This window comes from Coenobita brevimanus, chromosome 73, assembly GCF_032717465.1.
Source record: "Coenobita brevimanus isolate Jiangsu-jjx chromosome 73, ASM3271746v2, whole genome shotgun sequence".
NCBI lineage: Eukaryota > Metazoa > Arthropoda > Malacostraca > Decapoda > Coenobitidae > Coenobita > Coenobita brevimanus.
Window position 1 is genome coordinate 18,470,288 of NC_137026.1, and position 27,698 is coordinate 18,497,985.

Below are 27,698 nucleotides of genomic sequence, written 5' to 3' on the forward strand. Positions count from 1 at the left end.
TTGTATCATCTATCAGTACTGCCAATGTCCAACACTAGTCAGCACTCCAGATCTCATCTGTACTCCCATCCATTGTTGACAATTTAGCGATTTTACCCCCTTCGTGACTCCCCTCCCTACCTGTCCTCCATTACCCTGTCCTCTCACCTCCCATGCCGCGCTGCGCTACGCAAATTTCCCCCGGATTTTTCCACAGATTTCATCCATTGAAATAAGCCCTATGCCCTATACTTATACAAAATAATATATACCAAAAAAAAACAGGTAAGTGAAAGTGTTATACACCAGGAATTGGCTAATTATCACCTGACAAAACCTCACGTGCATTCATTCGTTACATTACCACGGTAATTTCCCCTTTGAATTATGCCTTGTAATCGATGTCTGTAATAAAAATATATATCAGAAAGGAAGGGAGAAGCCTAAGTGACATTTACATTCACCTAGAACTACCTATTTCTTTATGTATTGCCAAGATTTTCTACCTATAAAAAATTAGCATGTAAGTTAGCAGCAGTCATCCTAAAGTGTCATTGTCAACCCTTCCCTTCTCAGATAAGCCGCGGCATTTAGTTCCTTGTCCTTCACTGTAGAGAAACAATGTCGCACTCGCGCCCCGCCATTCCTGCCACTTCTGCGCCCATTGCAAAGGGCCCAGTGACCTCTACTCCTAAGAAAAGTAGTGAGGCAAGCAGGAAAGGCCTTAGTGACCCTGCAGTGGCACGTGAACTGGCAGAATTGTCCATGGTTATGATGGACAGTGACTTTGACGATTCGGGTGAATCTTGTGATGAGCCGGGTGAGGTTATCGTGCCAGAAACAGCTACAACGAGTGCTACAGTGTCTGAATTAGTGTCTAGCTCCAAGGGAAGGGAGCCTTTAGTGCAGCAAGGACAGGAATTTGGGAAGGGAGTGAAAAGGCGGCGTGTTAGCCCCAGAACAATGCCCCCACGTGACCCTGCCCGCCATGAGTCACGAGTGCATTCACCTCCCCGTACCCCAAGCCCCACTTCACTCATTTCTTCATCATCGTCGGCTGAGTTATCTCCGGCGTTTTCGTCGTCGGAGTCACCACCAGCATCAACAGTGAAGGCAGGCCGTAGAGGTAGAGGTAAATCAAGGAGAGTGAAAAGTAGTGTAGCTAGTAGGGTAAGGGCTGCTAGTGCTGTACGGCAAACTAGGGTCAATGCAAGTGACCTTGACCAAGATAAATCTGCCTCACAGCCAACCTCCACCACCACCACCACCACCCGCCCTACACCACCACGACAGGGAATCCTGGACGCGTGGACGGAAGGGTCAGATTTTGTGCCAGAAAATTTAGTGTTTGATGAGAGCTCCTCAGGAGTTCAGCCTGCCTTCACTATGGACGAAAATGCTGAGTGTGTCGACTACCTTTTGGCCTTCCTAGATGACGAAGACATGCAGCACATATGTGATGAGACCAACAGGTATGAATCACAACGTGCTGCAAGTGGTACAGGTGCAGCCAAGATGCAACAGTGGTCCATGCTGGGAAGGCAGAAGCTGTGTGTTCTTTGCCCTCATGCTTCTCATGCCACACTCCAAGAAGCATGAGTTGGAAGAATACTGGTCCATGGACCCCTTACTACCCTCACCCACCTTCAATAAGTACATGGCCAGAGATCGCTTCCGGAACATCATGGGAAACCTGCACTTTGCTGACAACGATGTACCTTCCCAAACCGACCCACTCTGGAAGATCCGGGAGATTCTGAGCAGAATGAAGGATAAGTTTATGTCATTCTTCCACCCCTTTCAGAAGGTTGTCATTGACGAATCCTTGGTTTTGTTCAGAGGACGTCTTCGGTTTGTTCAGTACATTCCAAGCAAACGCCATCGCTTTGGAATTAAGTTCTTTGTACAGTGCGACTGTAAGATGGGGTACATCCTTGACTTCGTCACATATTCAGCCAGCACTGTCGATCTGGATAAAACACACCCCCTTGGCTTCTCAGGCTATGTAGTGAAAGTGCTCCTAGAAAAGTATTTTGGTGGGAATCATGTGCTGTATACAGACAACTACTATACAGCACCGAAACTTGCCAAATACCTTTCTGAGCTCGGCATTGGCTCCTGCGGCACTGTGAAAAGTAATTGTGCCCACTTCCCCAAATTCCCAGAAGCAGGAACCTCGCAGCGAGGAGACGTGCACCTACGCAAGTCTGAGAAGATGCTGGCAATACGGTGGCATGACAAGAGGGTCGTGCACATGCTCACCACCGTACATAAGGGGGAGATGACAGACAGTGGGAAGGTCGACCGTAGGACAGGCGAACCTGTGATGAAACCTGATGCTGTGTTGGACTATAATATCAACATGCAGCTGGTGGACAAGTCCGACATGATGATTGGTGAGATCGACTGCCTCAGGAAGAATACTAGGTGGTACAGGAAAGTTTTTCTGCATCTCATAGATATGACGATGCTGAACGCCTTCATCCTGTACAAGATGAATGTCAAGCCACCCAAGTCCTTCTCCCTGAGGTTGTTCGCCAGGACTTGTGTCCAGCAGCTGCTGGAAAGATATGGTAGGGTGACAGCAGCAACTCCAAGGTGCCATCCAGTAACACTTCCCGACCGACTTGAGCAGAGGGCGTATATGGATCGGCACAGACTTGAGCTTATGCCTGCCACAGGGAAAAGGAAGGCTGCGATTCGCAGGTGTCAGGTATGTGCACATACCACCCGCTGTACACCTGAGCACAAACGCACCTCTTGGCAGTGCGCTGAGTGCCAGGTTCCCTTCTGTGTTACCTGCTTCTTCGATTACCAAAGGCAGAAGCAGTTCTAACAGTGCAAGTGTGAAAACAGAATAATTTGGAAATAATGTGTAAATTATGTGTAAATAATGTGTAAATGACAGGTGAAAGCAATGGATGTTCAGTACATATGATTGAACAGTGTATTATAGTTTTATCTTCCTGAAAGTGACAGTGAATAACATAGTGTAAGTAAAATAGAAGGGTAAATATTGAAAATAAAATAGAAAATGTATATAGTAATGTAATTAGTAATATAAGAATATGAGTACAAATAATTTATGTTATAACAGTGAAAGTGAATCCGTGGCTCTCTACGTATTTTACTGAATGAAAAATTGAATGACTTCAGTGACAATAAACTAATACGACTGAAGGAAACTTATGGAGAAAGACTCCAGATATATATAAGTGTGATATAGTAATAGAAATATAAAGTGTGAGGGGTTTTATGAATAATAAATGACAGAGTACCAAGAGCGAACTAGCGCAAGTGCGACGATCAGACGCGCTCGTAATTTCCATTGCTTTCACAGTGTTTTTTTTTTTTGGAGTGTGGATCCCAAACTACTTGAAAATCATAGAATAGTGTTTATAGTGTTTATATCTGGCTGTGGTAATCATATTACGGGTTGTCAGGAAGTGTAAAGTGGAGACTTCGTTACCCTACTTCAGAGGTCTCCACAAGTCCTACGGTAACCGACGAAGGCTCAACAAACATTCCAGGAGAAAGCTGAAGGTATGTGCCATAAGCATATGTAATTTTATTATTCTAGGACTAATAACTGATTTTTGGCAAATATTTTTTGAGAGTCTGTCGGAGCCCGAATAACCCCGCGGGACACGCAAAACATTGGTAAACATGCCCGCGGTGTAGGGGTTAAGAAGTAAGCAATACCTGTATACAATTGTAGAGAAGATGGCCATATTCTTGAACATCTTTTTCTTTGTTACAGTTCCAATGGTGGAAACAGCAAGGCCTAAAGTACACCCAATCTCCGAGACTCCCTGCCCCTCCTCGTGGGGTCTTATAATTTCCAATTTCCTTTTCAGAATTAGAGTACGGTGCTGCTGCTTCTTTGCAGCGTGCTCCCCCAAGTCTGGAGATGATGCAGGGCGCTTGGGAGACATGGTGAAACAATACGAAAAGGTGAAGGGCTGCGAAAATATCCTCACGTACAGCGAGGCAGGGAGGAGAGGAGGGACGTGGACTCACCTGAGAAGTGCACGAAAATTTGTTTACCAGAGAGGGGTTAGTTCGTTTTCTCTCGGCAAGTGAGTGAGGCGCTATGCACCGCGCCCATTTTGAATTTTTCATACAGTATTCCATTAACCCCCTCGTAGTTGCTGGCCTTGAACAACACTTCACTGTTTCCGTGTGAATGACGTTGAGTCAGGGCATTATAAAAAACTGCGAACAATTACAGGTAGGGAACGAAGGTCACTGGTGTGTGTACATGACCCTACTCTACCATCCCATCAGTCAGGCGTTCTCTCCACTCCACGCCGATGTTTACATGCTTATGTTACATGCGCCCTAATTTTGAGTAAGTTTCTTTCAGCAAGAGAACAATTTACCACCCTCAAAATAGTCAGAAAAATATAGAAGACAAACTAGAGGAATATGAACTGAATTGGTATGGTCTTTAGGCTGTAAGCTTACACGAAAGATTATGGGTTTTACAATTTAAGAGACGATATGGAACAAAAGTATCTGCTAATCAGAAAGAAATTACTCTTTCGTCCCACATGTTCTCGTAGGTTAGCATTCAGTTCCACATTCTTCGTTCGGTATCACTCTTCCCAATATATTTCGGACCGACTGAGCACAGTTATTTCTGTTCCTTAGAGTTAGTGTACATTTACTGCTCATTCTTTTGTTTGTTCTTATGTGCATGAGTGAAAGAGAGAGGACTGATACAAACAATAATGTATTCCTAATGATTTCATAGCTGCTGGCCCTGAACAACGCCTTACTGTACTGGTGTCAGTGACGTTGAGTTAGGGTGAGCTAACAAAAACTGTGAGCAATTATGGGAAGGGAATGAGGGTCACTGGTGTGTTTACACGACCTTACTCTACCACCTCAAGCAGTCTGGCCTTCACAGTTCACTTCGTCCCAGATGTTTTCGGCCGATCTGTAACACGCATCCTAATTTTATTAATTCTTACATGAATCATAGCAAATCACAGGATGGGTTTAGGGGAAAAAATAATAATAATAAAAAAATAAAAAAAAACAGGTGTGCCAGACGAGTCTTTTCACATATGTAAGAAAAGAAATTGATTTTTAGTACAATGCAGCTTTCATGGATTTGGAGAAAGCATATGACAAGGTGGATAGACAAGGATTGTGGAAAGTATTGAGAATATATGGAGTAGATGGGAAGTTGTTGAATGCTTTGAAGAGTATGTATGATGGTGCTAAGGCTGCAGTGCGTGTGGATGGTGAACTGAGTGAATTTTTCTCTTTGAACGTTGGGCTGAAACAGGGATGTGTCATGTCTCCATGGTTGTTCAATCTGTATATGGATGGGGTAATAAAAGAGGTACAAGGTAGGGTAGTGGATGTTGGAGTGGCCCTGGTGAGAGAGGGTAGTGTGTGGAAACTCCCTGTGCTGTTGTTTGCAGATGATACTGTGTTGTTGAGTGAAGACGAAGGGGAGCTGCAAGGCTTGGTGGATGAGTTTAGGAGAGTGTGTATGAAACAGAATCTAAAGGTGAATGTAGGGAAGAGTAAAGTGATGGTCTTTGAGAGAGGTGAAGTCAGTGAATGTACAGCGAGGTTGGATGGTGAGGAATTGGAAAATGTAAGTATGTTTAAGTACTTGGGTTGTGTGATAAGTAAGGATGGAGGTTTGGAGGGTGAAGTGCTTGAAAGGATACAGCAGGGAAGAAAGGCTGCTGGTTCCTTGAAAGCAGTGATAAGAAACAGGGAAGTGAGCATGGAAGTGAAAAAGTTACTACATGACAATATTGTGATACCAACTCTAACGTATGGAAGTGAACCCTGGACGCTGTTGGAGGGGCACAAGTCAAGAGTGAGAGCAGTGGAAATGAGTTATTTAAGAGGAGCCTGTGGAGTCACACGGAGAGACAGGCTGACAAATGAGGATATAAAGAAGCATTGTGATGTGGATGTGATAGGAAGCGTTAGGAGGAATACACTGAGGTGGTTTGGCCATGTACAGAGGATGGAGGGTGAAAGACTGACAAAAAGAGTGTATGTGAGTGAGATGGAGGGGGAGAGGGAGGTGGAGGATGAGGTAGAGGGATGGGGTGGAGAGGTATATGAGAGAGGGGGGTGTGAGTTGGGAGCAGGGCAACGTTGAGGCGATTTGTTTGTGGCCACCCCGAACGGGATTAAGGCATCTGGCAATAGATAGATAGATAGAAAAAATGGTCCCACGGCCGACCACGGGAGCACGCAAATATCTGAACCCACAGCCACTCAGGAGGCTAAACATACGTTTTACTTTAAGCAGTAAAAGCACCTTACCAAATCAGTTCTTCCTGATAGTCTTATATTTTTCAGATTATTTCCGGGTTGGTAAATACAGTAAACGTTTCTTATTAAATCTGTTTCCCCGTCATTTTTGGCTGTTCTGGTGTGAGAACTCTTGTTTATTTCGTTAACATAATGGCGGAAAGGACTGTTCTTCCCTGTTTAATTAAACCTGGCCTAACCGAGCTTATCTGTACCTAATAATTTTAACCTAACCTAACCTCCAGTTGGGAAATTGGGAAACGATATCCACCTTTGAGCACGTTGAGTTTCTTCCACTGCGCTGGAAACGATCATACGCGAAAGTGACGATAATACTGGGAGGAAATTTTTCAGCAAGAAAAAGTAATTTTCCAAACTGAATGTTGTCCGAAAATTACAGAAACAAGCTGGAGGATTATGCATTGAACTGATAAGGTCTTTCTGCTGCTTCAAGTGTACAATGAAAGACACAAGCATCTTCCCAACGTCTGATGAATATAGCATGGAAAAATCAAACCATTTGAAACACGCACTAGTAGAAATGGGGTTTTCATTGTATTTCGCCTGGTGTAAATTTTCTTCAGACTGAACTGGGAAGATAGTTGTGTCTTTCCTTGAACATTTACCAGTAAGTAAATCAATCTAACTACTGTATTTTCAATTTCCTCTCAAGAGTGACAGTACGATGCTGTTTCTTCCTTGAACCTGGTTCCCCGGATGCTGGAGATGATGCAGGGCGCTGGGGAGGCATGGTGATAATACGAAAAGGTGAAGAACAGCGAAAAACAGTGTAACTTACAGCGAAGCTGAGAGGAGAGACCGAACGTGACTGGACTGGGAAGCACGCGAAAATGTGTTTACCAGAGAGGGGTTAGTTCGTTTTCTCACCGCAAGCGAGCGCAGCGCTGTGCAGCGCGCCCATTTTGAATTTTTCGTATTTCCTCTTGTATCATTTTTCGTACCATCAAGACAGATACTTTCATATTGTGGAGTTTGTCCTACATTTATCGCTTTCGTACCATCGGAAATTCGTACTTCGAGTTTTTGTATTTCAAGGACTCACTATACTAGGGGGAAATTACTCATTATGGACAGAAGTGACTAGTGGAGTCCCACAGGGCTCAGTGTTGGCACCAGTTACAGTATATTTTTTGTACTGTATATATAAATGACAATGACGGCAACATTGGAAATGGATGCTATCTAAATATGTTTGCTGGTGATGCAAAAATACAAAGGAGAAATATACAAACACAAACTCTTGCAGAGAGCTACTGTACAAGAATTATATAAGCTTCATGAATGGAGGAAGGGATGGCAAATGGAACTGAATGTGGACAATTGCCATGTCATCAAGTATGGTAAAAGTGAAAAAGGATCAGACTGGGATTATAAGCTCGGAAGTTCAACCTTACACAGAAAAGGAGAAGGACCTAGGAGTGATTATCAATAACAACTATCTCCGGCTGACCACATCAATGAGAAAGTACAAAATATATAGTGTCGTTTGGGGTGAGATGAGATGGTATGAGCCATGGGGTGAGTTGAGACGGTCTACATTTCTACACGAAAATACGGATATTAGCATTAACTGTGGTGAATGGGGGCACCATCATCCACCACTTAGTGTAGTGGTATGGTACTCTGTTGTGTAGCTCTACACTGAGTGGCAAGCCAAATGATTTCCTGTGAACCTGGAAATCATTTACAATGCTGAGTTGGCAACCTTATAACCAACCAACACGAGTTCCCTACGTGACAAGTGGGTTGGGGGAGGGTTAGTGCCCCTCTCCGGAAAACAACTAACTAAAAGTACGAACAAGAAGCCTCGGGCCAGGACTGACCCAAAGGTGACGGCTAAGGAACGAACAAAGGACATGGTACGGATGGCTACGTGGAATGTAAGGAGCGCAAATGATGAGGTGAAAGAAAGATTGTCCAGGTGCTTGAGGGTGCGAAAGTGGATGTATGTGGATTAACTGAAACTAAATGGCGAGATGAGAGTGTGAGAGAATGGGAGTATGCATGGGGTATATGCGCAGGAGTAGGTGAGAATGAGAGGGCAAAAGAAGGAGTGTGTATTGCTGTGAGTAAAAGATGGAAGGAGAATATAAGAGAGTATGGATCAGTTGGGTCAAGGATTGTGTGGGTAAGACTGAAAGTTGGATTACAAATGTGGGCGGTTATGTGCGTGTATGCACCAACGCAAGATCGTGCAAGCAGGGTGAGAGAAGAGTTCTGGACAAATGTAGAAGTGTGCATGGAAAAGTTTGAAAGGAATGAGAGTGTGTTTCTGATAGGAGATATGAATGGAAAAGTAGGGAATGTGAAGGTGGATGGAGTAGTTGGTGAGTGGGGTGTGCCTGCAGAGATGGATGAGAATGGCAGTGCTTTAGTGGAAGTTTATGCTGGGAGGGAGTTGGTGATAGACAATACCCTCTTCAGACACAGAATGAGCCATAGATATACGTGGTAAGTAATGAGATGGGTGGGTGGTGAACTGAATGAAAGAAAGGCAATGACTGATTATGTTTGTTTGGATGAAAGGATGAGGTATGTAATGGATGCAAGAGTATATAAAAGGTGTGGCAGTGGACATTCTAACCACCAGTTGGTGGTGGTCAGAATCAAGGTACAAATGAAATGAAGAAATAGAAGAAGGGAAGGACAGGAGGAAGTAGCTCATACAAGGAGAGTGGAAAGGTTACAAGAGGATGGAAAAAAGGCAGAATATAAAAGGGAAGTCGAGGAGCGACGGAGTAAATATGGATTGGGGGAGGCGGTGGCTCAATCGGTAGAGAGGTGGGCTACAGTCCCAAGGGACCCAGGTTCAAATCCCCGCTGGGGCAGGGGACAGTTTAAGGATTTGAATTACATTAAATCAGGCTTTGCTGATCTACCAGAAGCCCCGCCGACATGTCGTAAAAGTACCCCCGCCAATACCAATACACCAGTCCTGTATGAGACAGCCCTAGCATGTATTCAATATGGACGGTGGGTATTAGCGCCGAAGTGGTGATATGTAGAGGTGCATGGTATGTAGGAGGACTGCTGGGCCTTGATAGCAGGCTGTGAAGCCTATGCCCAGAGTCGGACACATTAAAAAAAAAAAAAGATGGGGGATGTGGAAGGTGTGTGCAAGACATTCACAGATGAAATCTGTGCAGCATGTGAGGTGGTGTGTGGGGTGAAGAGAAGACGATAGGGGATGCAGGGAACAGCATGGTGGAATGAAGAGGTGAGAGAGGCTGTGGCACAAAAGAAGAAAGCATACAGTAAGTGGATGAGAAAAGGGAGTGGAAGAAGTTGAGAGATGGACGAGAGGGTTGTATGTAGAGAGGAAGAGAGAGGTGAAAAGATTAGTAAGAGAGAGTAAGAAGAGAGTGGATGAGGAATTTGGAAGGAATTTGGGTGTAAACTGGAGGAAATGTAAGAAAACGTTCTGGAAAGAGGTAAAGATAGTTGGACAGGGTGCCAAAGAACTTAGTTGGGGAGTGAAAGATAAAAACGGTAGATAACTATACTCGTTTTTTTTCCAGTTGATGATCCACTTTCGTGAATGTGGAACCTGCGCACTCCTGCTGCATGATTGGTTGGCTTCAGTTTCATTCCTGAAGTATCATATTTACAAAAAACAATTGTACCTTATATTCCAATTCTCATAAATGCTGTTTTGCATTATCACTTTACCATACAAACAGACATGAAACAAGTATGTATCTGTGCTTCACCCAAATGGACAATGAATTCGAGGAAGTTGAATTTGAATAGAAATATTTACCGTACTGTTGCAAAAGGTACACAGCTGTTGCATCTCCCTATTTTTTTTAAATATAAATGCATTCGGCTGGGTAAGTGCAAATAATGTAAGAAGTGCCTTAATACTTAGGCACTTCTTACATTAGACAACAGTACCATTCAAAGTAAATTAGCAGTTTTGGCAGTGGTAAGGTGGTGGAAGCTGGGAGGCGAATGGACCAGTCACTACAGAGGAGGGGGGGGATACGAGAGATGGCCAGACAGGAAAAACAAGTTGTCTCGTCTTGCAAGATGTCAGACTTTATTATGGATCACACCTACTCCATTGCTTTGATACCTTCGCCCATATTATCTGTAAGTATATATATATATATATATATATATACAGTAATCCCTCCAATATCCGACGTAATAGAGCCATAGGCAGGTCCAGATAGTGGTCCTGTCCGGATATTGGGCCCCAGCTTATGAACTTGTACTTATGGACCCTAACTCTGAAAAACACCTATACAACTCCCTCTGGACATGCATTGCACCTATTTAAGACCCAAATCACACCAATAAGGGACATAAAAGACTGAAATAAATGCAAAAGAAACATAAAATGAGGGTTTAGAGGTGAGTTTATACAATATTAAACATTCTGGATACTCACAAGTCCCTTGCTCCTGGACTGGTTTGAACCGCCAGTTTGCAGTCCACAGTTAATCCTCTGCACTCTAAATTCTAATTTCTTAACACTGCACAACACTGTAAATTCCTGTGTTCTAGTGGCAAGGTATTGCAGTTTATTCACTGTTTATTCACAAAAAAAAAGCACCTGTGGCTTGCACTGTTATGCGTATCTGCTCTCCATCGGAGTTAAGCTGTGACTGTTGATGTTGGTGGGGTAAAAGAGTTGCCAGATCGCAACAGCCACATTACCAATCTCCTCAACTTTCATTGGCAAATATAACTTTTCATTACCAAATTCGTAAAGCTAGCATATATTCTTCACTAATTATATATACAAGTGGAAATACATGTAATCACTCTCCTTATAACTAACACCATGTTGATTATTTTCACACTATGTAGGGTAGCAGATTAATCAGAGAGAGCAAACAATCCACCATCTCCATCCTGTGTATCCTCATACATGTGAAAAATCCATTTGGTAATGCATTATTCTAATTCATTACCAAACGAATTTTTCATTACCAAATTGGCCCACACTTGGTAATGAAAAATACCAAATGGCAACCTGACAGGGGAGGGGGGAGGGGGAGGAAGGAAGGGGTGAAGGGACCATGGTGTAACAGCTGTTCGGCGCCAGGCGGGAATTTCAAATTATGGGAGGGAAAAAAGTCAGATTTTTGTCTAATTTTTTGCGGTTTTTGGCCCATTTTGGGAATATTGGATCCCAGGAGGATTATGTCTGGTTAGTGGGGATGTTCGGATATTGGGCGTTCGGATATCAGAGGGATTACTGTGTATATATATACTGTATATATATATATATATACTGTATATATATATATATATAGATATATATACATCTATCTATCTATCTATTGCCAGACGCCTCAATCCCGTTTGGGGTGGCCACAAACAAATCGCCTCCAAGTCGCCCTGTCCCCTGCCATTTCACTGCCCTGCTCCCAACTCACACCCCCCTCTCTCATATACCTCTCCACCCCATCCCTCCATCTCATCCTCGGCCTCCCCCTCCCTCTTCCCCCCTCCACCTCACTCACATACACTCTCTTCGTCAGTCTTTCACCCTCCATCCTCTCCACATGGCCAAACCACCTCAGTGTGTTCCTCATAACGCTTCCTATCACATCCACATCCACACCACAACGCTCCTTTATATCCTCATTTGTCAGCATGTCTTTCCATGCGGCTCCACAGGCTCCTCTTAAATAACTCATTTCCACTGCTCTCACTCTTGACCTTGTGTCCTTCCAACAACGTCCAAGCTTCACTTCCATATGTCTGAGTTGGTATCACAATACGGTCATGTGTAACTTTTTCACTTCCATGCTCACTTCCCTGTTTCTTATCACTGCTTTCAAAGAACCAGCAACCTTTCTTCCCTGCTGTACCCTTTCACGCACTTCACCCTCCAAACCTCCATCCTTACTCATCACACTACCCAAGTACAGCAAACTCGCCCGGAACACGTTCTTGCCGAACGCGCTCGCAATTATACACGATTAGTGCTGGGATATGTATAAGATAACGTAAGACTAAAGAACCATTACGAAAACCATATATTTACGCAAGAGAGGTCTTTGATAGGCCAAATCCTCGAACATCAGCTCAGCACGCACGGTTTGTTTTGATCACGTGATGTGATTCACTGTACTGCTTTTCCTCAGTGCTGTATTTGTAAGTTAAATATTTACAGTACTGTTCTGGTAAGTTTATGTGCAAGTTAAAGTATTATTAAATAATGTTCAAGCAAGAAATAAAGTCTTATAACCAGTTTTCTGATAGGTGTCAGAATTTTACCTTTTTTATTTGTTAAATATTTGCTGTACTACTTTTCCACAGTACTGTATTTGTAAGTTAAATAGTTACTATTCTGGTATGCACCTGTAAGTTAAAGCACTTAAAGAAAGTTAAAGCATTAAATAAAGCCTTGTACATGGCGTCTGGCAATGAATGAATGAACCAGTTATAGATTACACATGATCGATGGGCTCCAAGACAATTTGTCATCATATCAATTCCCCGTCAAAACATGAACGATTCCCCATCATGACAATTCGCACCCTGTATGATTCCCCGTCATTCTATAAATCTATTAATTAATCAATACTTTTATAAATATTCTTATTATTAATTAATCTATCTATCTATCTATTGAGAGACGCCTCAATCCCGTTTGGGGTGGCCACAAACAAATCGCCTCCAAGTTGCCCTGTCCCCCTGCCATTTCACAACCTTGCTCCCAACTCACACCCCCCTCTCTCATATACCTCTCCACCCCACCCCTCCATCTCATCCTTGGCCTCCCCCTCCCTCTTCCCCCCTCCACCTCACTCACATACACTCTCTTTGTCAGTCTTTCACCCTCCATCCTCTCCACATGGCCAAACCACCTCAGTGTGTTCCTCATAACGCTCCCTATCACATCCATATCAACACCACAACGTTCCTTTATATCCTCATTCGTCAGCCTATCTCTCCATGTGACTCCACAGACTCCTCTTAAATAACTCATTTCCACTGCTCTCACTCTTGACTTGTGTCCTTCCAACAACGTCCAAGCTTCACTTCCGTACGTTAGGTTGGTATCACAATACTGTCATGTAGTAACTTTTTCACTTCCATGCTCACTTCCCTGTTTCTTATCACTGCTTTCAAAGAACCAGCAACCTTTCTTCCCTGCTGTACCCTTTCAAGCACTTCACCCTCCAAACCTCCATCCTTACTCATCACACTACCCAAGTACTTAAACGTACTCACATTTTCCAATTCCTCACCATCCAACCTCGCTGTATATTCACTGACTTCACCTCTCTCAAAGACCATCACTTTACTCTTCCCTACATTCACCTTCAGATTCCGTTTCTTACACACTCTCCCAAACTCATCCACCAAGCCTTGCACCTCCCCTTTGTCTTCACTCAACAACACAGTATCATCTGCAAACAACAGTACAGGGAGTTTCCAAACACTATCCTCTCTCACCAGGGCCACTCCAACATCCACTACCCTACCTTGTACCTCTTTTATTACCCCATCCATGTACAGATTGAACAACCATGGAGACATGACACATCCCTGTTTCAACCCACCTTTCAAAGAGAAAAATTCACTTAGTTCATCATCCACACGTACTGCAGCCTTCGCACCATCGTACATACTCTTCACAGCATTCAACAACTTCCCATCTACTCCATATATTCTTAACACTTTCCACAATCCTTGTCTATCCACCCTGTCATATGCTTTCTCCAAATCCATGAAAGCCGCATACAACTTCTTTCCCTTCTCTAGAAACTATTCCACTAAAGATCTAAGAATGAATATCTGATCTACACAACCTCTTCCCTTCCTAAAGCCTCCCTGTTCTTCTCCAACTAATTCCTCTGTTCTTTCTCTAACTCTGTCAATAAGTATCCTACCATACACTTTTCCTATTATACTAAGAAGACAAATGCCCCTATGATTACCACACACTTCTTTTTCCCCTTTTCCTTTGTACAAGGGAATAATTATACCTGACTTCCAATCCTCCGGGACTCTACCTTCCTTCCAGGCTAATCTGTACATCTTCCACATCCATTCTAATACTATCTCTCCCCCATGCTTCAGCATTTCACCACACACTCCATCAATTCCTTGAGCTTTCCCCGATTTCACTTTCTTCATTGCTTCCACAACTTCTATCCTACTGATTTCTTCCTGTCTTCTCACCTCCCTCCTTCTCCCAGCCATTCCCCAGCCACTTATACTCGCATTACTTCCATCCTCTACGTTCAACAAATCCTTAAAGTGTTCTCTCCATCTGCTCACTTTTTCTCCCTTCTCCACTAGTAATCTCCCATTTTTATCTTTCACTCCCCTGCTAACTTCACTTCCACCCTGTCTTACTCTTTTCACCTCTTTCCAGAACATTTTCTTATAGTCCCTCCACTTTACACTCAAATTCCTTCCAAATTCCTCATCCACTCTCTTCTTACTCTCTCTTACTAATCTTTTCACCTCTCTCTTTCTTTCTACATATAACTTTCTCTTCCGCCTCTCAACTTCTTCCACGCCCCTATTTCTCATCCATTCATTGTATGCTTTCTTCTTTTGTGCCACAGCCTGTTTCACCTCTCCAGTCCACCACGCTGTTCCTTGCACCCCCCTCCGTCTTCTCTTCCTTCCACACACCACATCACATGCTGCACATATTTCTTCTGTGAATATGCTACACACACCTTCCACGTCTCCCATCTGCTCCAATTCATATTTGCCCAATCGTTCCTCCACTTCTCTCTTATACTCAGCCTTTTTCTCATCCTCTTGTAACCTTTCCACTCTCCTTGCAACTACTCCTTCCTCTCGTCTTTCCCTTCTTCTATTTCTCCATTAATTAATCAATACTTTAATAACTATATTTCAGGGGGATCCATCAAAGTCTATGTTGTCTTATTATTGTTGTGACGACGAACTGGCTTGACAGCGAATGGTCCAGAAACCAGTTTGCTCCCTAGAGTCCCTAGGCGCGATGTTTTGCTGCTGTCTTCCATTGGTGATCAATATGAGGCACTTTGGGTGGTTGGAGGGTTCATTTGGTGTTGTGGCATGCAAGTACAGTGCTTCACAGCAAGGCTCCGACGGGCAGGTGCATGGGCACAGGGCAACATTCCGACGCCGACTGGTTTCGGCATCGGAATGTTGCCATGTGTTTGTGTGTCGAAGTTTTGCTGTGCAGTGCTGTGTTTCTGGGTTGTGACATTGGATGGGCCTTCTGACCACTTGGGGTGCTTCATATTGATTACCAGTGGCAGATGGCAGCGGGGGACCACGTTTGAGAGATCTAAGGAGCAAAATAAGGAGTAGTTAAAACTTACGTGGTTTCGCGCCGAACGCGCCATGTTAGGAACGAAACCCATGCGTTGGGGGCGAGCTTGCTGTACTTAAACGTACTCATATTTTCCAATTCCTCACCATCCAACCTCGCTGTACATTCACTGACTTCACCTCTCTCAAAGACCACTTTACTCTTCCCTACATTCACCTTTAGATTCCGTTTCTTACACACTCTCCCAAACTCATCCACCAAGCCTTGCACCTCCCCTTCGTCCTCACTCAGCAACACAGTATCATCTGCAAACAACAGTACAGAGAGTTTCCAAACACTATCATCTCTCACCAGGGCCACTCCAACATCCACTACCCTACCTTGTACCTATTTTATTACTTCATCCATGTACACATTGATCAACCATGGAGACATGACACATCCCTGTTTCAATCCAATTTTCAAAGAGAAAAATTCACTTAGTTCACCATCCACACGCACTGCAGCCTTCGCACCATCGTACATACTCTTCACAGCATTCAACAACTTCCCATCTACTCCACATATTCTTAACACTTTCCACAATCCTTGTCTATCCACCCTGTCATATGCTTTCTCCAAATCCAAGAAAGCCGCATACAACTTCTTTCCCTTCACTAGAAACTTTTCCACTAAAGATCTAAGAATGTATATCTGATCTACACAACCTCTTCCCTTCCTAAAGCTTCCCTGTTCTTCTCCAACTAATTTCTCTGTTCTTTCTCTAACACTGTCAACAAGTATCCTACCATACACTTTTCCCATTATACTAAGAAGACAAATGCCCTTATGATTACCACACACTTCTTTTTCCCCTTTTCCTTTGTACAAGGGAATAATTATACCTGACTTACAATCCTCCGGGACTCTATCTTCCTCCCAGGCCAATCAGCATTGTCATTGTACCATTTTAATTGATGGAGTGTGTGGTGAAATGCTGAAGCATGGGGGAGAGATAGTAGTAGAATGGATGTGGAAGATGTGCAGATTGGCCTGGGAGGAAGGTAGAGTTCCGGAGGATTAGAAATCAGGCATAATTATTCCCTTGCACAAAGGAAAAGGGGAAAAAGAAGTGTGTGGTAATCATAGGGGCATTTGTTTTCTTAGTATAATAGGAAAAGTGTATGGTAGGATACTTATTGACAGAGTTAGAGAAAGAACAGAGAAATTAGTTGGAGAAGAACAGGGAGGCTTTAGGAAGGGAAGAGGTTGTGTAGATCAGATATTCATTCTTAGATCTTAAGTGGAAAAATTTCTAGAGAAGGGAAAGAAGTTGTATGCGGCCTTCATGGATTTGGAGAAAGCATGTGACAGGGTGGATAGACAAGGATTGTGGAAAGTGTTAAGAATATATGGAGTAGATGGGAAGTTGTTTAATGCTGTGAAGAGTATGTACGATGGTGCGAAGGCTGCAGTGCATGTGGATGGTGAACTAAGTGAATTTTTCTCTTTGAAAGTTTGTTTGAAACAGGGATGTGTCATGTCTCCATGGTTGTTCAATCTGTACATGGATGGGGTAATAAAAGAGGTACAAGGTAGGGTAGTGGATGTTGGAGTGGCCCTGGTGAGAGAGGATAGTGTTTGGAAACTCCCTGTACTGTTGTTTGCAGATGATACTGTATTGTTGAGTGAAGACGAAGGGGAGCTGCAAGGCTTGGTGGATGAGTTTGAGAGAGTGTGTAAGAAATGGAATCTAAAGGTGAATGTAGGGAAGAGTAAAGTGATGGTCTTTGAGAGAGGTGAAGTCAGTGAATGTACAGCGAGGTTGAATGGTGAGGAATTGGAAAATGTGAATATGTTTAAGTACTTGAGTAGTGTGATGAGTAAGGATGGAGGTTTGGAGGGTGAAGTGCTTGAAAGAGTACAACAGGGAAGAAAGGTTGCTGGTTCTTTGAAAGCAATGATAAGAAACAGGGAAGTGAGCATGGAAGTGAAAAAGTTACTACATGACAGTATTGTGATACCAACTTTAACGTACGGAAGTGAAGCTTGGACGTTGTTGGAAGGACACAAATCAAGAGTGAGAGCAGTGGAAATGAGTTATTTAAGAGGAACCTGTGGAGTCACATGGAGAGACAGGCTGACGAATGAGGATATAAAGGAGCGTTGTGGTGCTGATGTGGATGTGATAGGAAGCGTTATGAGGAACACACTGAGGTGGTTTGGCCATGTGGAGAGGATGGAGGGTGAAAGACTGACGAAGAGAGTGTATGTGAGTGAGGTGGAGGGGGGAAGAGGGAGGGGAAGGCCAAGGATGAGCTGGAGGGATGGGGTGGAGAGGTATATGAGAGAGGGGGGCGTGAGTTGGGAGCAGGGCAGTGAAATGGCGGAGGACAGGGCGACTTGAAGGCGATTTGTTTGTGGCCACCTCAAACGGGATTGAGGTGTCTGGCAATAGATAGATAGATATATATATATAATTATATATATATATATATATATTAGAGAGCAAGAACTCTGTACCTTTTACAACAATAAATATTTCATTTCAAATTCAACTTCCTCGAATTCATTGTCTGTTTGGGTGAAGCACAGATACATACTTGTTTCATGTCTGTCTGTATGGTACAATAACAATACAAAACAGCATTTATGAGAACTGGAATATAAGGTAAAACAGTTTTTTGTAAATATGATATTTCAGGTATGAAACTGAAACCAACCAATCATGCTGCAGGAGCGTGCAGGTGCCACATTCCCAAAGTGGATCATCAGCTGGAAAAAAATCGAGTATAGTGGAGATGGGAGAAAAAGTGAGCAGATGCAGGGAATATTTTAAGGAATTGTTGAACATAGAGAATGATAGTAATGCGAGTGTAAGTGGCTGGGGAATGGCTGGGAGACAGAGGAATATGAGAAGAGAGGAAGAAATCAGTAGGATGGAAGTTGTGGAAGCAATGAAGAAAGTTAAAATGGGGAAAGCCCCAGGAATTGATGGAGTGTGTGGTGAAATGATGAAGCATGGGGGAGAGATAGTAGTAGAATGGATGTGGAAGATGTGCAGATAGGCCTGGGAGGAAGGCAGTGTCCCAGAGGATAGGAAGTCAGGTATAATTATTCCCGTGTACAAAGGAAAAGGGGAAAAAAAAAAGTATGTGATAATCATAGAGGCATTTGTCTTTTTAGTGTAACAGAAAAGTATATGGTTGGATACTTATTGACAGAGTTGGGGGAAGAACAGTGGAATTAGTTGGAGAAGAACAGGGAGGCTTTAGGAAGGGAAGAGGTTGTGTAGGTCAGATATTCATTCTTAGGTCTTTAGTGGAAAAGTTTCTAGAGAAGGGAAAGAAGTTGTATGTGGCCTTCATGGATTTGGAGAAAGCATATGACAGGGTGGATAGACAAGGACTGTAGAAAGTATTAAGAATATATGGAGTAGATGGGAAGTTACTGAAGACCATGAAGAGTATATATGAGGATGATAAAGCTGCAGTGCATGTGGATAATGAACTGAGTGAATTTTTGTGTCTGAAGGTTGAATTAAAAAAGGGATGTGTCATGTCCCCATGGTTGTTCAATCTGTATATGGATAGGGTTATAAAAGAGATACAAGGTAGAGCAGTGGATGTTGGAGTGGCCCTAGTGAGAAAGGGCAGTGTTTGGAAACTCCCTGTATTGTTGTTTGCAGATTATACTGTGTTGTTAAGTGAAGCCAAAGGGGAGCTGCAGGGCTCTGTGATGAGTTTGGGAGAGTGCGTAAGAAACAGAATCTAAAGGTGAATGTAGGTAAGAGTAAAGATATGGTCTTCGAGAGATGTGAAGTCAGTGAATGTACAGTGAGGTTGGATGAGGAGGAAATGGAAAATGTAAGTGCGTTTAAGTACTGTACTTGGGTAGTGTGATGAGTGAGGATGGAAGTTTAGAGGGTGAAGTGCTTGAAAGGGTACAACAAGGAAGAAAGGTTGCTGATTCCTTGAGAGCAGTGATAAGAAGGGAAATGAGCATGGATGTGAAAAAATTACTACATGACAGTACTGTAATACCAACTCTAACGGATGGAAGTGAAGCTTGGACCTCGTTGGAGGGACAGAAGTCAAGAGTGAGAGCAGTGGAAATGCGTTATTTGAGAGGAGCATGTGGAGTCATATGGAGAGACAGACTGACAAACAGGGGGAGGCGGTGGCTGAATCGGTAGAGAGGCGGCCTGCGGTCCTAATGGACCCAGGATCGAATCCCGGCTGGGGCAGGGAACAGTTTAAGGATTTGAATTTCCTAGAAGCAGACTTTCCTGATCTACCAGATGACCCACCGACATGTCGTAATAATACCCCCACTAAAACCAGTACACCAGTCCTGTATGAGACAGCCCTATCATGTATCCAATATGGATGATGGGTGTTAGCACCGAAGTGGTGATATGTGGAGGTGTAGGAGGACTACTGGGCTTTGGCATGGGTCAGTGTCCCTGAGAAATAGGCCCTGAGCCTTTGCCCAGAGTCGGACATGTAAAAAAAAAATAAATAAAAAATAAAAAAAATAAGGAAGTGAAGGAGCATTGTGGTGTGGATGTGGATGTGATATGAAGTGTTAGGAGAAACACACTGAGGTGGTTTGGCCATGTGGAGAGGATGGAGAATGAGAGACTGATGAGGAGAGTGTATGTGAGTGAGGGGGAGGCCAAGGATGAGATGGAGGGATGGAGTGGAAAAGTATATGAGGGAGGGGGGTGTGAACTGGGAACAGGACAGTGAAATGGTGGGGGACAGGGCGACATGGAGGCGATTTGTTTGTGGCCACCCCTTAAGGGATTAAGGCATCTGGCAACAGATAGTCAGAATTAACTGTCTCAAAAGTGAATAGTCCAGATAATATAATACATGATGTATTTACAGACTTTCACCTGTAGGTTGATATTTGAGGAACAAGAAATAACAAAGAAAAGAAAAGGTGTAAAAATCCACATTTATTCTACAAGGGTGAGCAATATTGTAACTGAGAACGCATGTGACTCTTATAAATTATAGATAACTGCTCGTCAGAAAAGACTTTATGGACTCTTTACAATAATCCAACTTTCTTTAAGGTGGTTTTAGCAAGTGATCTGACATGAGAGGTCCAGCTGATGGAAATGTTAAGTGAAACACCGAGAATTTTAATACTTTTGGAGATGGGAATACCGTATTAGCAGCACTGTAGGTAATATATATGAATGTGGCAACATCTGTCTATTAGTAAATTATATATATCTGGTTTTACTAGCATTAAATGAGACAAGGTTATTTTGTCCCCATTCACTGATCTCAGATAAGTCTTGATCTATGGAGATGGCTGCACTGAGTTGAGAGTCTGATATATTAAACTTTGTAAATGGGTGTTTGAGTGTGAATGAACTGTGAAGTGCTGAGTCATCTGCATCTGAATGGATGGGATTGTGGGTGACATATAAGAGATAATTAACATGAACTTGGTATAGGGTTGGCGCCAGAACTGATCCTTATGGCACGCCAGTATAAATTGAGTGGAAATTGGTATATACATACCGGTAATCTATTTTATTTTTATTTTTCCGTCACTGAGATATGAGGAAAGCAGAGGAACAAAAGATGTTAATCCATAGAAAGGGAGTTTGAATAGCTGGGAACAGTGCCACACTCTGTCAAAAGCTTTAGAAATATTAAGGGCAACTGCATGAGTTTCTCCAAGTTCATCAGTTGATTGATGGATGGTATGAGTCAGGAGATTGAGTACAGTCACTACTCGTTATACGTTGAACTGGTATACAATAATTTGCTACAATGATAACAAAAAAGTTACACCTCAAAATCAAATTTATGATGAATTTCCCGTTATAAAGATATTGCCACTGGAAAATTTTGTACAAAGCACCAGGCGCACGCAAGGTGACTGTCGCACATCTCAGGCAAGATGGCAGCCCCGGCGCGCAGAGCACTGTTTTGGTTCAGTTGCAGTCCCGCCACCCCTTCAAAGTCCAATCTTTTCCACTCGTTCACGTGTGCCCCTCCGCTATCGGATTCCCTTCCCCATATCCTGTTCCTGTCTGACTCACAGGCTGACCACTAATGCCTGTAAGCACTTGCTGTCCCCCAGCCTCAGAGGGGATGACTTGGAGATGACATGGACCGACACAGGAAGTAATTAAGGTGGGTTGTCATTTTTGTTTCAGTCTTTGGGAAGTTGAGTTGACGTAGCCCCCCTTTTATAATGTACAGTAATCCCTCCACTATCTGATGTAATAGAGCCAAAGGCATGTCCGGAAAGTGGTCCCGTCCGGAAAGTGGGCCCCTGCCTGCTGGACTGGTACTTAAGGACCCTAACCCAGCTTAACTTTGAAAGCTACCTAAATAACTCCCTACCACAAGAACTCAACACTCAAATAAACAGTAAAATATCAGAACAGCAAACACTAAACTGGAAAAATTACCTCCAAACACTTGACCACAAAACAAACATCAGCAAACTCTACAAAACACTAAACAGCATCACACTTTCCAACAGCAACACCACACAATCACACGCTGCCATCACAACAACAGACACCATACCCTCAAACAAACAACAAGCAAACACTCTCATCAATCACTTTTCACAAGTCAGCCATCAAACCCCCCATCCGGAAGACAGACGTATCATCAGACGTAAGAGACAGTTCCCCACAGACCCAGACTACACACCTTTCACTTACAACCAGACGAAGCACATCATTAACAACCTCAAGCACTCATCTGCCTGTGGACCAGACAACATAAGCAACATTCACCTTAAACACCTAGGACTACAAGGCATACAAGCACTCACCAACATAATACCCAACATCTGGAAGCATGGCAATGTCGTCACTATCCCTAAACCCAACAAAGACCCCACGTTACCCTCCTCACATCACCCCATCACACTCCTCTGCACCCCCTCTAAAGTCATTGAACGACTGGTACTACAACTAGTCACACCTCACATTCCCCTAGCCCAGTCACAACATGGCTTTAGGCTACTACACTCCACAAACACCCTTCTTACAGACCTTACACAGAGAGTTTTCGATGGCATGAATTCAGCTAGGTCACCACACAGAACACTCCTAGTCACACTAAACGTTAGCAAAGCTTTTGATGCCATCCCACGCCACAACCTCACAAACAAAATACTCAACACAAACATGCACAATAACACAAAAAGATGGCTGGCAAACTACTTAGCAGGCAGATGTGAACACATAACATTTGCCGGTCATTCTTCTAACATCTGAAACTTTACAAACGGCGTCCCCCAAAGATCTGTTTTGTCCCCTACACTCTTTAATCTATACATGCACGATGTACCCACACCCCACACACCGCAGATACACATAGCTTCCTATGCTGATGATATAACACTTACATGTACAGTACACACCAAAATGCAAACACAGCTGCACAGATCATTCAAGCTTACCTCAACACAATACACGAATGGTTCACCACAAACAGGCTCAAAATAGCCCCAGCCAAATCTACAGTGACTCTTCTCACAAACTGGACAGCAGAACACAGTCATATCCCACACCTCGCCATAAACAACACTCCCCCACCACACACACACACACACACAAAATCATTGGTGTAACATACAATACATCAATGTCATTTAAACAACACATCACAAACATTAAAAATAAAATAACACCAAGACTCAATGCTCTGAGGTCACTTGCCCATACAACATTCGGACACAACAAAGAAACCACCACCACAGTATACAAACAATACATACGTTCAGTGATGAATTATGCAAGCCCTGCCTGGGCTTCTAACCTGACCAAAACACACTAAACACTCTACAGACCATACAGAACAAGGCCCTAAAAATAATCACAGGCTGCACAGCTACTACACCCACAGACCTCCTACATCAAGAAACCAAAGTCCTCAAAGTCAAGGATCACCTAGACATGAGAGGCACTCAGTTTCTTGTTGCAGCCTCCACAAACCCACAACATCCACTACAGTACATGGCAGCACATCCACCCACACCAAGGAACATCAAAACAACACCCAGCACAAGATACCATACACAAATACTGTCATCTCTCCCCCCTCGCCCACCTCAGACCAGCTTCCAGAAGCATATCCACACTCAGATCACTCGCCGCTCCATTCAGTCACTTAAAGACAACTCACAGCTGCATGCACGGCCTCCTGACATCCACCCTTCTGAATCCTATCTTCCTCATGAGGACAGGGTCCACCTGGCCAGGCTGAGATATGGGCACCATCCAGCCCTCTTAAGCTACCAGATGAGGCTGGATGACTCCATCACTGATGCCTGTCCAGGATGCAACACAGCACCCCATACTATTAAGCACATCATGGAAGACTGCATTGCACACAATCACCTACGCCAACAACACAACATACACTCTTTGAGAGCTCTGTGGGAAAGCCCGGTCTCGGCCATGGCCTTCCTAAGGGACTCAGGGCTGTTCGGCCAGACTGCCTAGGGAACAACTACTACTACTACTACTCCCTACCACACCCTGTTCACACCAATAATGGACACAGAGCAAGAAATAAATGAAAAAGAACCAAAGAATGAGCAATTAGAAGTGACTGTACCTCAGCAAGGGTACTTACAGCACATCTGTGCCGCCTTCTCTAAGGCTTTGGCAGTGGTGAAAATGCTCTTGAAGCACGTACAGTAATCCAGTGTTGTGCTGCACTTACAGTAATTCTTTGCACTGTGAGTTATAATTGTTTAACAATGCACATTGTTAACAGCACTGGTTTCAACCGCCAGTTTCAACTGCCAGTTTGCACTCCACAGTTAATCCTTTGCACTCTAAATTATAATTTCTTAACACTGCACAACACTGTAAATTCCAGTGTGGTCTACTGGCAAGGTATTGCAGTTTATTCACTGTTTATTCACAAAAAACTAAGACGTGTGGCATCCACTGTGATAAGCATCTACTCATGATCAAAGTTAGGCAGTAACTATTGGTGACAGGGAAACAGAGTTGCCAGATTGCAATGGCCACATTACCAAACTCCTCAATTTTCATTACCAAATTTAACTTTTCATTACCAAATTCGTAAAGCTAGCATTTATTCTTCACTAATTATATACAGTATACAAGTGGAAATACATGTAATCATTCTCCTTAGAATTAACAGCATGTTGATTATTTTCACGCTATGTAGGCTACCAGATTAATCAGAAAGAGCAGACGATCCACCATCTCCATCCTGTGTATCCTCATACATGTGAAAAATCCGTTTGGTAATGCATTATTCTGATTCATTACCAAATGAATTTTTCAATACCAAATTGGCCCACAATTGGTAATGAAAAATACCAAATGGCAACCCTGACAGGGGAGAGGGGAGGCAGTAGGAGGAAGGAAGGAAGGGGTGAAGGGGCCTTGGTGTAAACAGCTGTTCGGCGCCGCGTAGCAATTTCAAATTACGGGATGGAAAAAAAATCAGATTTTGGAGGGATTTTTTCTTTTTTTGGCCATTTTTGGGTTCTGAAGGTCCAGGCCCACATGTCCGGTAAGAGGTGTGTCCAGAAAGTGGGCATCCAGATAGTATAGGGATTACTGTATTTCATCTCCCGATTTTAGATAAACTCGTTATACATTAAGGTATGACCTGATGTAACCCTATCGTATAACGAGCAGTGACTGTGTATCAATGATGGATCTTTCGTGGAAAAAACCATATTGTCTATCACTAATTAAGTTGTTGGATTCAAGGTGTTTAACTATGTGCTTACTAATTACAATTTCAAATAATTTACCAAGAGAAAATGTGATAACTATTGGTCTCTAATTAGAAGGACCAGAGGAACTTCCTTTCTTTGGAACTGGGTGGATATTGGCTTCTTTCCATGAATTAAGGAATGAAGAAGTACGTATGCATAGTCTGAGTAATTTTTCTAGAATAGAGGGAAGTTCTGGGCAACACTTTCCTAAACATTTGGAGGAATTTCATCTGGGCCTGGAGCTTTGTTGGTTGGTAAATTGTCTAGGATGGATTTTAAATATCTATATTTTAAATGGAACAATGTTGGGAGAGTCAAGTTCTAGTACTGGGACGTTCTGGCTGACTTCCTCTATGTTAGAATTTCTGGCAAATGTACTGGCAAGGATATTCACTTTACCACTCAGGTCTTTTGTACTGTTGCCATCTGAAGATTTTAGTGGGGGAATGGGTGATGACATGTTAAGGTTATTAATGAAAGAACTGAGAGCTGACCAGAATATTCTATTGTCATTAAGGCTGTTAAGTAGTTCTGATGCTTGATTTTGAATAAAGTTTGATTAGGCAGATATTTTATAGCCTTTGCATGGTTTCCATCAGTTTTAAACTGACGGAGTGCTTCAGATGTTTTTTAAGTAAGAGTTATATGCTGATGACTTTTGGGCCGCTGCTCTGGCACAATTGCATCAAACCACTTTGGTGAGCTCGATCTTTTAGTGAACTGTTGACTCGGTATGAACAATTCTAAACCAGCTTGTATTAAATCATTAATATGGGACTGGGTAGAAATGACATCACATGAGAAGGAAGACTGCCATGGAATGGCAGCAAGATAATTTCTAAATCCATCCCAGGCTGCATTACCAAAGTGCCATCGGGCCACCCCAACAGGTTCAGAATGGGGAGGTTTGGGGGAGCTGACTAATGGGGCTTTGATGAGATTGTGGTTGGAGGATCCAAGTGGTGACATTACTTCTATCTTGCACTGATCTAGATTATATGTCAGGAATAGATCCTAGAGCTGGGCATTATGGTCAGGATTATCTAGTATTCTGGTTGGTTGCTTTACAAGCTGCATGAGATTAAACGATTCTGCAAACAGTTCACTCTCTAGACCAGTGTTGTCAGTCCTGACAGAATGCAATAACCATTCAACATTGTGTATGTTAAAATCACTCAAAATGGTAATTTCAGTGCTAAGGGTACCATTAAGTTTAATCAACTGTGTGGCTATGGAGTCATATACACTGGGTTCTGAAGGAGCACTGGAGGAACGAAAGACTACACAGATATATTTGGTAATACTGTACAGCATTTAGATAATTTAGTTTATACAATGTGTAATCAAAATTACATGAAGTGAAGTTAAACAGTGTCAACTGCAAATTCAGATTTGATATAACAACAGGTACCACCCCTGTTAGGGAAGTTTGCGAGGAGATGGTAAATAGGAAAACAAAATGGGATATTTCGTACAGGAAGAGATTTGGGGTTCTGTGAGGAACAGGGCTAGAGGGGATACGGATTGCAGGAAATAATGAACTGAACTGAAACTGGTACTGAGACCACGGATATAGGTGAAGAAGAAGGCCACACCTGCACTTCTCCGCTGACGAGCATGAACAGAATTTGCAACCGTCGCTGCTGGCACAGTCATTTGATGGTGACTGGGAGGACTCGGTGTCACCAGCCTTACGCTGCTGGTGGTGGCAATCCAAGATATCACCTCGTCTGCTGACATTAATGCAGCGTCCATTACTAAGGGGAATGGAAATAGAAGGTGTGATATCTTATGTGCATGTAGTGTGGCATAGACAGCTGAAGGTAGAGGTATTAAGAGTGTATGCTGGCCTACTCTCTGTGTAAACGAAAGCACTGAAAATGTTCAGCAAAGGGAGATGGTCAGGATCAAGTCCTGAGGGCTCATGAAACAGGAGCTCCAGCTCTCATTGTCACCAGCTTGCATCAGTTGTCTGGAATCCACATCTCAAAAAACACATACGGTAGATAAGAATTGAAAAGGTACTAAGGGCCACTACAAGATGGGCACCAAGCTTAAGGAATCTAAGCTATTAAGAAAGTCTTGAAAAATTAAACCTACCAACATTACAGGAGGGATGGAAAAGAGGAGACATCACTGTTATATTACTGATTCACAGGAAAATAGACAATCGACATCAATGTGTATATAACCTATGGGGAAGCAACAGCACACTGAAAAAAAATGTACAAAAAGAGAAGTGATAAAGATGCAATGAAATTCAGTTCCTAAAACAAAGCAATCGATCAGTGTAAAGCATTACAAGAAGAAATAGTGTTTGCCAAAACTATTCATACATTTAAAGACATGCTTAGCTATCCAACTATCTATTGCAAAACGTCTTAATCCCGTAAAGAATGGTCACAAACAAATCGACTCCATGTCGTCC

General features: G+C 43.0%; 1 long non-coding RNA gene across 1 annotated transcript in view; it reads right to left on the reverse strand.

The window, feature by feature from the left end:
- The window catches only part of LOC145407462 (uncharacterized), a 123,428-nt gene that overhangs the window by 88,545 nt on the left and 7,185 nt on the right, over nucleotides 1–27,698 (reverse strand). The window contains exon 2 of the long non-coding RNA XR_013898731.1: nucleotides 26,866–27,027. This is a non-coding gene — a long non-coding RNA (uncharacterized LOC145407462). The remainder of the gene's footprint in view (nucleotides 1–26,865; nucleotides 27,028–27,698) is intronic.